Below are 18,085 nucleotides of genomic sequence, written 5' to 3' on the forward strand. Positions count from 1 at the left end.
TTTGTAGGAAGTCACCAGTGGTGTGGTTAGGTCAGCCGAGACTCCACAAGACCTATGCACTAGTTTTTAAGTTGACCTCTATGATAAGGACGTCCAAAAATTCGTGTTGTAATACCAGAAATTGTACTGCAATGTGCAATGGAGGGGTCAATTTGTGTAGTCACTTCTTAGCAGCAAGTGACTTCAGCATCTTGTTATAGATGGTTGTATATGGTACTCCCACTCGGGGGAGGTATGCCATTGGGTACGGAGTTACTCACTGACTAGTATGTCAATTTGTGTAGTCACTTCTTAGCAGCAAGTGACTTAAGCATCTTGTTATAGATGGTTGTATATGGTACTCCCACTCGGGGGAGGTACGCCATTGGGTACGGAGTTACTCATAGACTATATGGAGCTACTAGTGTGATAATGTGGGTACGTAGTTACTCACTACTAATACATAGCTGCTAATAAAATTAAGATCCTCGAGTGAAAGATACTCTAGATCAACATTTTAAATTGCCGAACCACAATCCATGAGTATCGAGGTACTCATTAATATGTTGACGTTGCTCAAATCGAGGGACCGATTTGTTCGATGGTATGGAAAAGCAAGGAGAGTGGAGTAACTTAAAAGTTACACATCACTAGTCCTAGTGAGTTGTTGAGGTCATCCGTAGTTTGATGATCCCCTCTACCTATCAGATAACATTCAATTTTGCAAGCCCTGGCATTTAATCCGTAGTGATTATGAGTTTAGTGCGAGATATGGTTATGAAGAACTTACAAGAGTACTCATTTATTTGCTTGTCATTGGTTATAGCTTGGTAGAGATTGCCACCTGTGATGGGTAGGTAGCTTTGCCGCTATAATGAGGAGGCAGCAAATAATGTTCTCATAGTTATACTTCATACCAACACCAAACAGGGATAGGATGAAATTCCTAAATTCATCATCACGAAGTACTGTGATGTTTGCATTTATATTGAATGTATGATGTAATGAGACATTGGGCTTGTGTAATTACCATCAATTATCTAGCAACCTATGGCTTCGCAGCAAGCTCAGTCATTATCTGTGGATTGATAATGTGGTTATTAGTAGTTTGAAATTTTCTTGATAGATGGTACAACCCACCCAAATGATTCATAAGTGTGTAACCGCTTATGAAGGGTAATAATATGCAACAATGAAGCACTTTGTTACAAGTGTGAAACCACTGATCTGTTGCAAAGCAGTTTATCAATAGTACCACCATATGTGCGTAGACACTATACCACATCTTCGTTGCAAGGTGTTTAGAAGTTTCTTGGAAGGACTCAAGAATATAACATATGATATTAAACACGGTCTAGATTTGTTCTTGGACCTATGACACTAGCGCGTAATCCGCTTGAGAGTAGAGTTTTTGAGGACAAAAAAAACATTTCTTGAGGGATATCCTCAAATATCACATAAACTGGAATAGTTGTGTGAGTCCAGACAATACTTGAAAGGATGTGTCTGGTAATAGCAACAAAGAGTTGTAAGTGATTGGATGTAACTCCAGACACCCGTAGTGGTGCCAGAATCTTTATCAAATATCTCCGCATACTATATGGCCCCCGCAAAGATAGTATGGCATAAGAGATAGGAAGTTTGATTGTTATATTTGAAGGGAAATCTTCAAAAAAGTTACATTTACTCTGAGTTAGAGTGGAGTTTAACCATCCGTAGATTGATGGTAGTTAGAAACTCAACAAGATTCTAGAGCATATGCTTGTGCAAAGTGTTACTCTAAGAGAGAAAGTATCTCTCAACTTTGGAACTAATCCTTGTGATGCATGATTAAATTGGATCTAGTTTATTTCTCCTATGGCTGTAGAGCTTTCCAAGGAGAAGTTTTAACAAGTTGGTGATGCAACATGGTAGCGTAGTCTACAAATATCTAGTAGCATAGTCTAAGAACTTGCGCTACTAGAGTGCTCTCCAGTACATTAGCTTCGGTGCTAATGACATGATGCAAAATCAAGGTATGAAATTTGCCTTAAGATTTTGGTTGAAATACCAAATCATGGCTTGTGTGAGCATGATCATGGCTTGTGTGAGCATGATCCTGTCTTTACAGAGGTCTGGCGCGCTGTACGCGTACGCACTTTGTCACAGCCGCGCCCACCTTCCTCGCCGGCATGTAATGCTAGTCCAGAGAGACCGCTCTTCTTAAGGGGGGGTAATGTCACGTAGGCTGTAATGCCTGTGACCGACGGCAGACCGGATGGCCATGTCCGGGGTTCAGTGGGAGAGGACGCCCATGCGGAGTCATGGGCGGCCAGGCTAGTGTGGATGGCAGGCCACACACTATATAGCCTGGGGGATGAGGGGCAATCCTCATTCTTCCTCTATGGCTGGGTGGTGAGCCAGCGGCCGTCCCCTCTTATGGTAACGCCCGTAGCGGCGTTACGGGAATGTAACAAAGTGTTGATTAATTCTTTACATGGTGACAGAAGTTGGTTGTTGTGAGTAAATCTGACCAAGTGTGACATGTATGACACATGTAAGGAATGTGTGAATTTGATTGTGAGTGAGTCTTATCAACTCTATGACACGTGCGATGCATGTGAAGACATTGTGAGTGAATCCAATGTGGGAGTGAATCTGATTAATTATGTGTGATGCATGGTTTATGTGTGAAGCATGATGGTAGTGAATGATTTCCATTTGTCAGTTTTATTTTTGTGAGTGATTCCAAAAGTAATTGTGATCTAACATTGTAGAGTATTTTTGAGTATAGATCATAAGTTCGAGACAACAACAGTGGAAATTGGACGGAATTATCTAGCCATGCACATTTGTGCAAAATAATTAATTTTGTATAGTTTGGCCCATTATACATATGTTGGGCAAGGTTTATTTTTGATGAGATACTTTAAAAGCATTGGACTATGGTTCAATTTTGTAAAAGCCCAATTTTGAAAAAGCTATGCTATTTATGGCTCCAAGGGCTAAATTTATGCAATATGATTTAAATACCACATGTGGGAGTGGAGCCACACACGTCGGGGGGAAAGATTGTGTTCTATGATTTTTATGCTCTTGAGTTATGCTATGGTATCTATGGTTTATTTTCTTTATTTATCAATTTGTGGAATAATCAAATCTCCATGTACCAAAGGTCTTGTAAACATTGGTATTAGAGCACGACAAATTCAAGTATTGAATTTAGGTCATGGTGGAGACTTGAAGAAAAATCAAGAAATTGATTTTTCCTCAAAGGTTATTGGCTTGGAGCAAATTTGAAGGCTTTTCGAGAATTGGAGAATCTGCAAAAAGCCTACAGCAAGCGTACAAGGGCTTTGAACAAAGACATGATTCATTCAAAACCCCAACGGGCAAAGAGACTTTTGCGCAAAGATTCAATGGTTTATGGGAAATTTTTGGGCCATCCAATCAAGATTTGGATCAAGGGTTGAGGTTTAAAGCCACCTACAAGCATAAAACCACTTTTCTTGAAGTGAAACCACTGTTCTTCTCCCAAACCACCTTCATCAATTATAATCCTCTTCATAATCCATCCGTATGGATGAAATCGGCTCTTTGAGGAGGTTATTGGTTGTATAATGGATGGCAGAGGTTTGCTCTCAAGTATCTCGATTGAGATATGGAGATGTGATCTCATCTGTTCATTAGAGATACCAAGATGCAATCAAAGCCGTAGAAATAGCTTGATCGAGATACGTCCATATAATCCAACCCGTCCATTAAAAACCATTCCAAGATGCGATCCCAGTCGTTGTCTCGATCGAGATATGTAGTTGAATCGGGACCGTCCAACATATCTCGATCAAGGTACTCACTCAAAATCGAAGCTGTCCATTTATCTCGATCGAGATGCCTATTTCAAATCGAAGCCATCGATCACCAACAACCCTAAAATCAAACGAATATCGAGGCCGTTTGTTTCACTATGTAGTCCCAACACATGTCAACGGGTTTGGTAAGCTTGGTGGAGGGAGCTTTTCTTGGCTACCTCTCTCTTCTTTGAACACTCTCTCTCTTTAACTCTTCCCACCACCACCTCCGTGCCCCCCCCTCTCTCTCTCTCTCTCTCTAAACATGTGTGCACGTGCACACACACACATGCATGCATGTACTCTCTCTCTCTCTCTCTCTCTCTCTCTCTCTCTCTCTCTCTCTCTAAACATGTGTGCACACACACATACATGCATGTACTTATCTATACCACACACACACACACACACGCACACACACACATGCTGACACTCACATTTATGTATCTTAAAATGTGCACCCCAACACATTGCTCGATCCTACTCCAAAGATCATTGATCCAACCTTATGTCACATCACGATTAAGCACATAAGATAACATGCATCGATTCGACCCTATTACCTCAGGCAAGAGTACCAAAGTGACCCTACTATTATCGACTCCTATATGTAGAGAAGCTATGCTGATGTCACCACCATTCCTCCCATCTATTACCATCACTCTCTTTTTGTCTCTTCTATCACACTCTCTTCTCTCGATCTCTTCTCTCTCTCTCTTCTCTCACACTCTCATCTCTCGATCTCTTCTCTCTCTCTCTCTCTCTCTCTCTCTCTCTCTCTCACACACACACACACACACTCTCATCTCTCTCTCTCTCTCTCTCTCTCTCTCTCTCTCTCTCTCTCTCTCTCTCTCTCTCTCTCTCTCTTCCTTCAAGTCATTCCTCGCAAAACCCTTCCATTACTCATTTCTGCCACAAAGGGTAGGACAGCTAGTATCATACACAAAATCTAGCATGGGATGCTCCAATTTGTGCTCTTGTAGGAGGCTTGTAAAATGGACACGCATGACAACAAGTGTGCCATTGTTATCAAGTATAGTGATGTAAGGTCAAATAAATATTGCTCATCGACCTCTATAATGTAATTTGTAAACACTTGTGACTACAGTGAAATATTCTTCCGATAATCACCAATCTCATTCCATGTGGGGGTTGCATGTGTATCAATACGAAATATGTACCCAGTGTTGGGTAGCTTCACAATCATCGTGTGGAAGCCTATGTTTGAATCGGTTCCTTGAATTCTGAAGGTGTCTGTGATAGAAACATTACCTTGAAAGTCTTCACGGAGTTTAATATATTCTTCATTTACTTCCGTATTTGTAATGGCATGTCCCATTCTTCATTACCTTGGAGGTCTTCAAGGAGTTTAATATATTCTTCATTTACTTTTGTATTTCTAATGGCCCGTCCCATTTTCACATTGTTATCGACCAACGGCTTTATTTTTCCACGTGTCCATAGTCCTGAAGTAAAGAAAAGCCTCAATTGTTATTAAAATAGATATTGTTGGGTTTTCAAAAGCAAGGTTAGTGTTTATTTTTCAGAATGGATTAAGAGATAAAAAAAATTTGTACCTACCTAGCAATAGTTTCACTACCAATGTATAGTGTATGCTAGCCTTCCTCTATGAACAATTAACTTTTGGTGGAATTCCTATACGTTATGAATCCATTATACATCAACAAACATTCTCAACTATAGTTGGTTGGTTCGACATGCTTACACCTACCTCTACGATATTTTGTAGATGAGAGGCTAGGACACCTAGAATGTATGGTATATACTAGGCATCATACACGAAATATAGATGAAAAATATCAATTATCAAGATATTACTTGTTGAGATTAATTACCTTCTACAACATAAAGAATTGTTAATTTTCTGACTTCGCTCGTTTGTTCCTCTCCTATCGACATTCGTCCTGTAAAAAAACTATTAAGTAATTGTTCTCACAGATTAGAGACTGTCTGCTAAAGTTCACATGTGAATACCTAGGATTTTGAACTTGATTAGTGTCAAAGGCTTCGATGAGAAAGTAGCTTCACTCGTAACAAAGCCATAGGAGGTTTACCCCTTTCCCCACTTACTATCATTCTTACTTAGAATTAGGTTATTGTGATTGAATGTCCACATGTTATATGAGAAAATACTTATGTATTAATTTTCAATGATGCGATAACCATCTTACAAACTAATTTCCCCACTACATTACGTCTTTGTATATAAAAAAATATTATTAACTATCATTCTTACTTAGAATTAGGTTATTGTGATTGAATGTCCACATGTTATATGAGAAAATACTTATGTATTAATTTTCAATGATGCGATAACCGTATAATTTTGTACACACACCTATACATAGCCCGTTTGTGGTAGGCCAGTTTAACCCAAGGATGCTATTTGATTAATTGGACCCTTTTTATCTTCCCGACACACTCCTTGAACAATCTACCATAATACAAGTGCTTTAGCTCCATAGTGTCTTTTTTTATGACACGAAAAACCTCACCTTGTAAATATCCTCTATTTTGTGATGAGCTTCATGTCATACTTCACAATTTGATGCCACAGAACCCTCAATTTTCATCCAGACATGCCATTGATCAGTGCTAGCTATAAGCAAAAACAAAATCATAGAGCATTGGATCAAATCTAATAGATCACAAATGTAGTTAAACAACATATAGCATAGTTAACATCGAGAGTGGATGATAGTGGGCATCCCTATTTCACCCCAATAGCACTCCTAATCTCCTCTGACATACCTCCAGTTGCGCGTACTCTCCCTATCACCGACTCATGTAGTGTTAGTACTCCCCATATCATATCCACGAGGATCTCAAGCTCCTAGAGGACGAGCTCTTGGGACACTTCTTGCGCTTGGTAAATCGCCTAGATCTCTGTAATTGTGGATCAAATTAGAAAGGACTTCCCACAGATGTGTATTATGTCATCAAATTTGCCAATTTTGCCAAGTCAAAAGAGCTATATGCCTGACAATTGAGTGTCATATTATATTTTTTTAAATCCTCAACCAAAGTAATAACCTTAGATTAGCACGAGGTTGCCATGGGCATGTTGATAAATGGGTGGTATTGGAAAGTTCAAGTACTAGGTTATATCCTCAAAATAGTATCCTTGTCCTTACCCCTCAAAATCGTACGTTTATATCCGGTGATTGATCCGGAGTTTAAACAAAACACTGTCTGAATTGACAGCACCTATTCGCCCTTGCATTAGATCAACAAAACTTCACTCAATCTAATAGGCCATGAGCATAGAATCAACTATGTCGCAAGCTTTACGTTGTATACAAACTTAGCAACCAAAGATGATCTTTCTTGACCAAACTATGTTCAAAAACTTTAGCTCGTTCATCTATATAAGTGTCACGTGCATCCCGCACTTGGATGCCACGTAGACATTTCTGTACAGAAGGTGCAGGACCTGGGATGGTGAACTGGTCCCATGTGAGCCCAGTCCGCGACGAGTCAGCCAGGGATCCATCTCAGTCGTCCGAGGTCAGGTGTGCATTGTCCTGCACATGAGTCCAAGGTCAGGTGTGCATTGTCCTGCACATGAAGCAGTGCCAGTCCGCGCTGTGAGTCTCCCTCTGGAATGATGTCAGATGTTCTGTGTATCTGGTTTGCAACTGGATGCCAGGCCTCTGTAGGCATGTAGGTTTGCATGTAGAGATGGGGCCAGCCCATAGGGCTACCCCAATGAGAAGAACTTGCACTTGCACTTGTAGTATGGGCATGGGGGAGGTGTAGAACCACCCCCAAGGGGCCAGGAGAGCCCAAGATTTGCCCACCAGCCAAGGCATGGGCTGGAGGGGCTGTCGGCCAGCTGTACTGCTGCTGGACAGGCAGCCGACAGGGTCAAAAGCCCTACCCAGCCAGTCGGCCAGGTGTGGGGGGCAGTCCCACACCCATGTGCATGGTGCCCAGCAATCAGGATGCTGTCCCAGAATATATGCGCAGGCTGGACAGTATTTGGCATAGTGTGAAAGCATGGAATATAGTGTGAAAACACTTTATTAATAAAACTCAGTTGTGGAGCTCCCTGAAGCCAGCCGACTGGAGACAAGAGGTGGTATAAATACCCCAGCCCATAATCCATGATTCCATCTCATAATTCACCAAGTGCTCCAAGCAACCAAGGGCCAGGACAACCAAGAACATTGCTAAAGCAAAAGGGGTCAAGGACTAAAGGTCAAGGGCAGGTTTTCCAGCCAAGAAAAGGTCAAGTACTTTGTATTTGTTTTCAGATTTACATCATTCTAATAAAGCAAATACACCATCCGTGGTGGGGGCCCTAAAGAGGGTAATTGGGACCCAATACTGTGTCCTCTCCATCGCCCCCTTCTCTCTCTATTTTTCTACACATCGTCTTTCAGTTTGTGCGTTAATTCCGTCGCGAAAAGAGTGCTGTTTTCTGAGTTTTGAAGTACCAATCCTTCTCCGAAGCTTCCGCATATCACAGTGGTATCAGAGCCTACTTCAAGGATGAAGATTCAGGAAAGAAAACCAGAAAATTTTTTTCGCTCGTGTGGTTGGTTTTTAGACGCCGGTGGACTACCCGTTTCGGAGTGACTCTTGTCCCTCGAAGGACGGTTGGTTTTTAGCCTCCGAAAGCCTCCGGAAGTCTCCCACACAGATAGTGGATGGTCAGATTGCGTTCCGGAAAGGAACTGCATTTTCCCGCTATGGCGAGCTTTGGCGACGAGAGAGAACCAGAACCATGGGACCAGAGTGCACCAGGCAGCCCAGCTAGGGCACCCGGCTTGAGTGTACAAGACATGTTCCAGCAGATGATGCGAGCAATCGTAGACCAGACAACCAAGTTGGATGAGCAGAAGGCGCGGATTTCGGCTCTGGAGGAGCGTTCTCGCTCTCCAGCGTCGCGTTTTCCATCTCCTCCTCCTCCTTCCGTACCCCAGATACCAGATCCTCGTCACAGGGATCCTCTCGAGGGGTCACAGCCGCAGCCAAGCTCCTTGCTTGAGATGCAGATGCGTGCATTGGAGATTCGACAACGCGAAGACGACGCCATGCGACGAGTGGAACACGAGCGTTACCTCAGAGCTTTGGACGCCAGATTGACACCGGCAGCGCCCTCGAATCATTTTCCCGAGAAAATGAATTTCAGTAAGTATAATGGTAAACTCGATCCCACTACTCTTTATTCATGGTTGCATCAATTTGAAGCTTACTTTGCCGCAGTTAGGAAAACAGATACTGACAAAGTGATCTTGGCTAGTTGGTACTTAGAAGGTGAGGCCATTTCTTGGTGGACTCAGTGGGCTCATGCCCACACTAGAGCAGGTATGGCAGCTTATGTGTGGGACGAGTTCGTCCGCGACCTTAAGCAGCGGTTTCTACCGCCCCACTACATTGAGCGACTCGAAGACGAGTTCAGGGGAGCGCGTCAAAACGCGCAACCAGTCCTTCAGTTTGCCAATAAAATTTCGACCTTGTGTCTGCAATTAGGCTTATCTGATTCGGACACGGACAAGAAAGGGCAGTTTTTGTATGGCCTGGACACGCAAATCCAATGGGAGGTGCGTATGTTTAGGCCAGCCACCTTTGAGGACGCACTCTCGCTTGCGCAGAGTGCAGAAATGAAACACAATGGTGGCAAGCCCAAGACTTCCCAGCCGGCTTCTCCCAAGGCTACCGCCTCGGGGGGCAAAAGCCAGAACCAGACGGGGTCTTCCCCAGGATAGAGCCCGGGAGCCTCTGGCTCCAAGAACTCGAACAATGCGTCTAAGCTTACTCCAGACCAAAAAGCGGAGGCAGGCAAGATAGGTGGCAAGTTGAGTGCTGAGGAGCTTTCTCAGTACAGGAAGGAGGGTAGATGTTACTTTTGTCACACAAAAGGACATACTTCTCGGGATTGTCCGAAGAAGCCTCCAAAGGCCGCCACCGCCTCCACAGCTTCCGTGGTGAGCACAGCTCCCACACAGACCCCAGCGGCGGCGGCTACCCCTAGTTCTTCAACCCCCGGTGCTTCAGTTGGAGCAATTATTAGCCGGGAGCTCGAAGATAAGCAGAAGGGCGCCCATGACCAGGAGTATGAGCGCAACGAATTGCTCAAGTCCTTTGGCTACATAGGTGGCCAAAGAGTCGTTGTCTTGTTTGACAGCGGCAGCACAGAGGATGTGGTCACGGAACAGGCCGCTAGGCGTGCCCGTTTCGAGCTGACTCCGGTGGACAAACAGGTTGAGGGTTTTAGCACAGGTATGACAACGAGCGTCAAGTATGAAGCTCTAGGTGCTAAGTTAGTGATTCAGGGCATAGAGTTTGTGCGTGACTTTATGGTTGCCCCTCTTGTAGGAGCAGACATAATTTTGGGTATCCAGTGGTTTCACAAGTTTCTTCCTGATGTCAAGTGGGACAAGCACACGTTCCAGATTGATCGGAATGTGTCAAACACCCCTGTGACTATTAAGTGTGAGCCAGGTATTCCAAACTTTCCGCTCATAAGCCACTTGCAGGCTAAGCGAGCAGTCAGGAAAGGCGCACAATGTGCGATGATTTACATCCAGACAGCCCAGACGGTGGCCAGTGCTTCCGAGAAGTACTCGGTTCTCCATGAAAAGTTCCAGAAGATTTTTCTTCGGGACAGTCTCCCTCCCCAGCTCCCCCCGTCCAGACTGGAGGATCACAAGATTGACCTCCTCCCAGGCTCGGAACCCCCGAGCAAGTTCCCGTATCGCCTTTCTAAGGCAATGGAATCGGAGTTGGACCGCCAACTCCAAGAATTGTTGCAAGTTAGCTTCATACGCCCCAGCGTGTCACCATTTGCAGCACCGATCTTATTTGTCAAGAAGAAAGATGGGTCTTCTCGGTTGTGATTATCGTGCACTCAACAAGCTGACTATCAAGAGCAGATTCCCGATGCCTCGAATTGACTATATTCTCGAGAGGCTGAATGGAGCTAAGGTGTTCTCTAAATTGGATTTAAAGAGTGGGTACCACCAGGTTCGGATTGTTGAGGGGGACATCCCCAAGACAGCTTTCCGTACAGAACGGGCCCACTATGAATTTGTGGTCATGCCATTTGGTTTGACGAACGCCCCAGCTACATTTAACCGCATGATGATGCGTATTTTTCGGGAGTTGATTGGAGTGTGTGTGTTCATATTTCTGGACGACATACTCATATTTTCAGCTACAGTTGAGCAGCATGACATTGATGTGGAGAAAGTCCTTAAGTTGCTGGAAAGCAACGAGCTCTATGTCAATGAAAAGAAGTCAGAATTTTATCTGTTCTTCCAGGTACATTACTTGGGATATATAATCAGTGCCGAAGGCATTCGACTTGATCCGGCTAAAGTGGCTGAGATTGTTAACTGGGAAGTACCTCAGACTGCTTATGACATTAGATCATTTGTGGGTATATGCCAGGCATGTTCCACCCACATTGACAAGTTTTCTGATCTCTCGGCAGACCTCACCGATCTGCTAAAGGGAGTGAAAACAAGGAGGCAAAAGATTCGAATGACTCCACGAGCGTTGGAGGCATTCCAGAACCTCAAGGTGGCTTTGTCAGAAGCGCCTTGTTTAGCCCTTGCCTCGTGGGACGAACCATTTCAGGTGATCACCGATGCGAGTAACATCGCAATTGGAGGTGTATTGCAACAGAATGGTCATCCAGTAGCTTACATGTCTCATAAGTTACTGCCCGCCGAAAAGAACTACTCAGTCTACGATCGTGAACTCCTAGCTGTTATACAGGGCTTGAAACATTGGAAACATTTCCTGTATGGCCGTGACTTTGAGGTTCGCACTGATCATCAGGCATTGCGCTGGATTTGGACGATGCCAAGTGCACAGTGGAGTGATCGACAACACCGCTGGAGTCAGATATTCCAGCAGTTCGGTGGCATGATTGAGTACCTTCCAGGAAAGGCCAATCCAGTGGCCGACGCTTTGAGCAGGAAGGGGCAAGTATCTGCGATTCAGACCACTAGACTTGACCTTGTTGGTACAGGACTAGAAGACATGAAGCACACGTACGCGGATTCCAAGGAATTCGGTACGCAGTGGGAACAGGCATTGGATGCCACAGGACCATGCCATTTTCTGATACGCGATGGTTGGCTTTTCTACGAAGGCCGACTATGTGTCATGAAATCATTCCGGGCAGCTCTTCTCCATGATGCCCATGACGCCATTACAGGTGGTCATAGGGGCATGAATTCGACTCTGTAGAAATTAGAACGGCAATACTTTTGGCCAAAGATGAGGCGTGATGTGTTTACATATGTACAACGCTGTGACATTTGTCAAAAGGTGAAAGCTCCTCGTGGAAAGAAGATAGGGTTGTTACAGCCTTTGCCAATTCCTAAGGGTCCTTTCCAAGACATTTTGATGGACTTTGTCACAAATCTGCCTCCCAGTCCGAGTAAGCGTAATACACAGTGTTTGACTATTGTTGACAGGTTCAGCAAATTTGTGATGCTTATTCCTTGCAGGGCCAATGTGACCGCCGAGGATGTTGCCCAGCTATTCATTTGGCATTGGTACCCGATTGGTGGGATTCCTAGGACCATAGTGTCAGACCGAGATGCCAAGTTTACCAGTCATTTTTGGAGGGCATTGTTTGATAATTTTGGTACTAAGTTGAATTTTTCCAGTGCATTCCACCCACAGACAGATGGCCAGACAAAGATATACAACCAGTTGGCCTTTGATGTGCTGAAGTGCTATGTCCACGATCAGCAAGGTAAGTGGGAATCGTTTTTGCCTTTAGTTCAAGCTGTTTTGAATGACTATTTTTCTTCAACTATTGGCAGGACTCCATATGAGGCAGCGTTTGGAAGGCCTTTCCAGTCGTTGTTAACCAGGACTTCGTCTTCAGTACCGGAGGCGAACAGAGTGACGGAGTCTTACCAGGAGATCCTAGAGTCCGTTAAAGACAGATTGGCTAAAGCGCAAGAGGCCTACACCCGACAGGCCAATAAAGACCGAAGGGACATGAAGTTTTCGGAAGGAGATTGGGTGTATCTTTGGATTATGAAGCAAAGATTGAAGCAGGTGGGCAAGCGATGCCCAAAGTTGTCTTTCAGGAGCTTCGGACCATTTCCCATCCGGAAAAAGATTAATGAGGTGTCTATGCAATTAAAGCTACCTCCGAGTTGGACTATGCACGATGTATTCCATGTCAGTTGGTTAAAGCCATATGCAGGTCCACCCCCTTCAGAGGTCAAAGACGAAGCGGAACCAGACATCATTGATGAAGCAGAAGTAATGGTTCCAGAACAGATCCTTCTGCACCGTTTCAAGCATGGCTCAGGCCGAAGACTACGACAGTTCCTCACGAAGTTTCAGGATCGAGGAACTCATGAAGCGGTATGGCTCGACAAAGAATTTTTCGAAGACTATCCGGCTTTATTGACGGATTATTTGGAGGCTATGCAGCTTCCGTCAAGTTAAGCAGAAGGGGATGTCACGTGCATCCCGCACTTGGATGCCACGTAGACATTTCTGTACAGAAGGTGCAGGACCTGGGATGGTGAACTGGTCCCATGTGAGCCCAGTCCGGGACGAGTCAGCCAGGGATCCATCTCAGTCGTCCGAGGTCAGGTGTGCATTGTCCTGCACATGAGTCCAAGGTCAGGTGTGCATTGTCTTGCACATGAAGCAGTGCCAGTCCGCGCTGTGAGTCTCCCTCTGGAATGATGTCAGATGTTCTGTGTATCTGGTTTGCAACTGGATGCCAGGCCTCTTGTTAGATATCCGTAACGCCGCTATACGGGCGTTACCACGAGGGGACGGCCTCTGGCTCACCACCCAGCCATAGAGGAAGAATGAGGATTTCCCCTCATCCCCCAGGCTATATAGTGTGTGGCCTGCCGTCCACACTAGCCTGGCCGCCCATGACTCTGCATGGGCGTCCTCTCCCACTGAACCCCGGATATGGCCATCCGGTCTGTCGTCGGTCATAGGCATTACAGCCTACGTGACATTACCCCCCCCTTAAGAAGAGTTTTCGTCCTCAAAAACAAACTGGGGAAACCTTTTGGAAATTGCAGTACGGCGTTCCCAGGTAGCTACCTCCTCATCCCTATCTGTCCATTTAACAAGTACCTCCTGGTACACTTTATGTCGGGTCTGTCTATCACGATACTGTAGAATCTTTTCAGGTTCATGTGGTATCTTTGGTGGCTCTATCAAGTCCACCAAAATCTCTGGAGAAACTGCGTTCTCTAACCCGTGAACTGATTTCTTCAGTTTACTAACATGGAAGACAGGATGGACTTGAGAACTCTCCGGTAACTCAAGTTTATATGCTACGTCCCCAATCTTCTTAATGATTTTAAAAGGACCACAATATCTCGGAGAAAGTTTATCACACTTTCCCGTTTTCATGGTTTCTGACTGCGCAGGAACCTTGAGGAATACAAAGTCACCTTCTGCAAAGGTCACCTTTCTTCGTCCTTTATCTGCATAAGTTTTAGCGCGATCCTGAGCGCTACGAATGCTCTCACGTGCAGCTCTGAGCATATCATTCATATCTTCAAGGAAATCCTTGACAGATTGAATCTTCTCCTTTTCTAGGCCTACAGCCATTGGAGATCTCGGCTAGAATCCATACATTAACATGAATGGTGTAAATCCAGTTGCTGAGTGTTTGGAGCTGTTATAGGCAAACTCCAGTAAGGGTAAGTACTCTTCCCAATTAGATTGCTTCTTACTAACATAAGAACGCAACATATCCTCTAGAATTTGGTTAACTCTTTCAGTTTGACCATCAGACTCCGGATGATTTGCCGTACTCATACTCAGAGTAGTATCCAGCTTTTTGAAGACTTCCCTCCAAAAATGACTGTTGAACTTTCTATCTCTATCCGACACTATATCTGCGAGCAGGCCATATAGCTTGTAGAGATGTTCAATAAAGAGTTTTACCAACTCTGGCGTTTTAACAGTTTTCTTCGTGGCAATAAACTTTGCCATTTTAGTTAACCTGTCCACTACCACCCACACCGAGTCATTTCCTCGACTCGTCTTGGGTAAACCAGTAATGAAATCCATGGAAATGCTTTCCCATTTCCCTTGAGGAATCTCCAGCGGATGGAGTAGTCCTCCAACCTTAAGACGTTCATGTTTATTGACCTGGCACTTATTGCATTTCAGCACATAAGTCTGGACGTCCTTAAACAAACTAGGCCAATAAAACTGTCTTTTTACTAGTACATAGGTCTTCTGAATCCCGGGATGACCCGCACTTGGACTATCATGACTTTCTTTAAGAATTTGGGCCCGAAAGTCACCAATAGTTGGTACACATATTCTACCCTTGTAGAGTAAGTACCCGTCGTCAATAGAGTAATTAGCATATTTCTCCCCCCGACGAAGTTTATCACTCCCCTTTGAAGCCGTGGCAGTCAAAGGTGATGAAGGGCCTACGTCAGAACTCTCCGGTTCTAAACTATACCCAGAAGACACGGCTAGTCTCTCCGGACTAACTCTCGCTTCCCTTCCCGTTGCACCTTCGGCCAGTCTCTCCGGACTGGCAATACGTGCCAACGAGGGAGGTGGTCGCGTCTGTGAAAAAGTGCGTACGCGTACAGCGCGCCAGACCTCTGTAAAAGATGGATCGTGCTCACATAAACCACGTAGGGACTTCAAGAAATCATTCTTGAAGACTGTGAAACTAAGTTCATTAATCTGTGGCATGCGACTAAGTGCATCTGCCACCACGTTATACTTACCTTTCTGGTAACGTATCTGAAGGTCAAACTCCTGTAGAATCTCCGCCCACCGAGCTTTTCTACCCTTCAGTTCATTTTGACGTGAAAGCCATTTCAGACTTTCATGGTCCGTCCGGACCTCAAAAGTGGCACCATATAAATAGTGTCTCCACTTTTTCAGTGCATGAACTATCGCTAGTAACTCTCGCTCGTAAGCCGAGTAGTTACGCTGCGCACGATCTAACTTTTTACTTCCAAATGCAATTGGGCGTCCCCTTTGCATAAGTACGGCCCCAATGGCCTCATTACTAGCGTCTGTTTCCAAAACAAACGGCTCATTCGGATCGACAATTGTCAAAACAGGTGCAGCTGCTACGGTCACCTTGAGCTTGTCAAAGCTCTTCTGTTGGGCGTCCCCCCAACTAATGTTTTTTGTTTTTGACCGTAACTGGTCAGTCAACGGGACTGTGATCTTCGCGTAGTCCTTCACATACTATCGGTAGAACCCCGACATGCCAAGAAAAATCTGCAGTTCCTCGAGATTCTTCGGCGCTGGCCATTTAAGAATAGCCTCTACTTTTTCTGGCTCCATCCACGTACCATCGGCGGATATAATATGGCCAAGGTAGTGAATTTCTGTTTCAAAAAATTCACATTTGCTTTTCTTTGCAAATAATTTGTGCTCTCGCGACAACTTGAACACTAGACGCAAATGCTCTATGTGTTCTTTCTGTGTCTTACTGTACACAAGAATATCATCTAGGAAAACTACTACGAATTTTCCCAGATATGGACGTAAAATACTGTCCATCAGCGTCATGAACGTCGCTGGAGCATTGGTTAGCCCAAATGGCATAACCAAAAACTCAAAATGCCCGAAAAAACGGGTCCTAAATGCTGTCTTTGCAACATCTTCTGCTTTTATTCTAACCTGATGATACCCAGATCTCAGGTCTATTTTTGTGAAGTATCTCGATCCATAGAGTTGATCAAACAACTCATCCATGCGTGGCATCGGATACTTGTTCTTAATCGTTATCTAATTAAGAGCCCTATAGTCTATGCACATCCGCATAGATCCATCTTTCTTCTTTACCAGAAGAATAGGCGATGCCCACGGACTTGAACTAGGCCGAATAAAGCCTTTGTTCAAATATTCCGTTAATTGTTTTTCCACCTCATGTGCCTCGGAGTGGCTTAATCTATAAGCAGGTTTGCTTATAGGTTTTGATCCTGGCATAACTTCGATGCCATGGTCTACTTTCCTAGATGGTGGTAAACCATCTGGTAAATCATCAGGAAAAACATCCTGAAATTCCTCTAATAAATTCGTTAAAGTATCTACGTACTTTTTCTTTAATGTCTCATTCACCTTGGATTTTTTCTTGTTTGAATCACATGCATGCCAAACAGGGTTTTCAAACAGTGGGTCTCGTCCAAGGTTATTTTGTTTTTCTTGTTTGTCTACGCAAACATCATTTATCGTTTCATCTACGGAAACAGAATTCAAAAGAGGGTAACAAGCATATACCTCTGCTATCTGGTCTCTGCGGACCGCTGTACACAGCTCCATGGAGGAAATAAGTGGTGTGGCAGGGACAGTACGGTCGCCCTGCAGGGTGATGACTCTACCTCCATGCTCAAAACATAGCGTATTATGTAAGTAATTCCGAGCTAGACTAGGGCCCAAGCCATACAGCCACTCCCTGCCTAGATATACGTCTGCTCTGGCTAAGTGCATGACCTGAAAGTCAAGCGGAGCCTTGTAGTCCTGCATAGATAATGGGACCCCCAATACTACGGTATTCCATACCGTTTTGTCATATCCGTTGGCTAGGCCAACAGTATACTCATGATCACTCTGGGTCTCAGTCAATCCCAACTTCTTGACTAACGAGTAGTAGTTCAAGAAATTGTGACTAGCTCCATCATCAATAAAAACTGTGACTCTACGGCCACCTATGGTGCCATACATGCGCACCATGTCATGCGGACCTACAGTAGGCTGCCACATCGCTGGTGTCACTGAACAAGCGTGATGCTCATCACAATGGCACACTGTCACCTCTCTGAACTCTGCGGAACTGAGAGGGAGTCTCTGCACTGTATGCAACTGCCTAGAAGATTTACCATCTTTTTTGGGCTCGTTGCCACTCGTGCTGGCTTTAGGCTTTGGACACTCAGCCTTCGTGTGTCCTACTTCATTGCAATTAAAGCAGCGATTTTCCTTTCTTCGCGCTTTAATATATTGCTCTTTCTTTTGGTTTTCGGTGTCTCTTTTTTTTCTGGATGGTCGCGGTTTTTTAGACCAATGACCACCCTGTCCTTCCTGGTCCGTCCTATCCCCTTGTTTGTCACTGCGGAACCCTTTTCTTTTGAGGCCTGACCTCCTCTTTTCACTACCCTCGGCCCTGCTAGAACCACCACGCGCACTACGGCGCTTGATGTCATCGAATATTTGTGCATATTGAATTGCCTCTGCTAAGTCTTTAGCTATAGGGGTTCTACGTACTCAAGGTAATCATCTTTGAGGCCTCTCTTAAAGCCTCGCAATGTCTGGAA

General features: G+C 44.6%; 1 long non-coding RNA gene across 1 annotated transcript; it reads right to left on the reverse strand.

Moving 5' to 3' along the window:
• Positions 1-4,856: 4,856 nt before the first annotated feature.
• On the reverse strand, positions 4,857-6,317 carry LOC147628500 (uncharacterized). Its single transcript, XR_015268126.1, has 2 exons — positions 5,669-6,317; positions 4,857-5,278 (listed from the first exon to the last, which is right to left on the reverse strand). It is a non-coding gene; the product is annotated as an uncharacterized LOC147628500 (long non-coding RNA).
• Positions 6,318-18,085: the final 11,768 nt, after the last annotated feature.

This window comes from Cibotium barometz, chromosome 19, assembly GCF_041138505.1.
Source record: "Cibotium barometz isolate CiBa-2024 chromosome 19, ASM4113850v1, whole genome shotgun sequence".
In the NCBI taxonomy this organism is placed as follows: domain Eukaryota; kingdom Viridiplantae; phylum Streptophyta; class Polypodiopsida; order Cyatheales; family Cibotiaceae; genus Cibotium; species Cibotium barometz.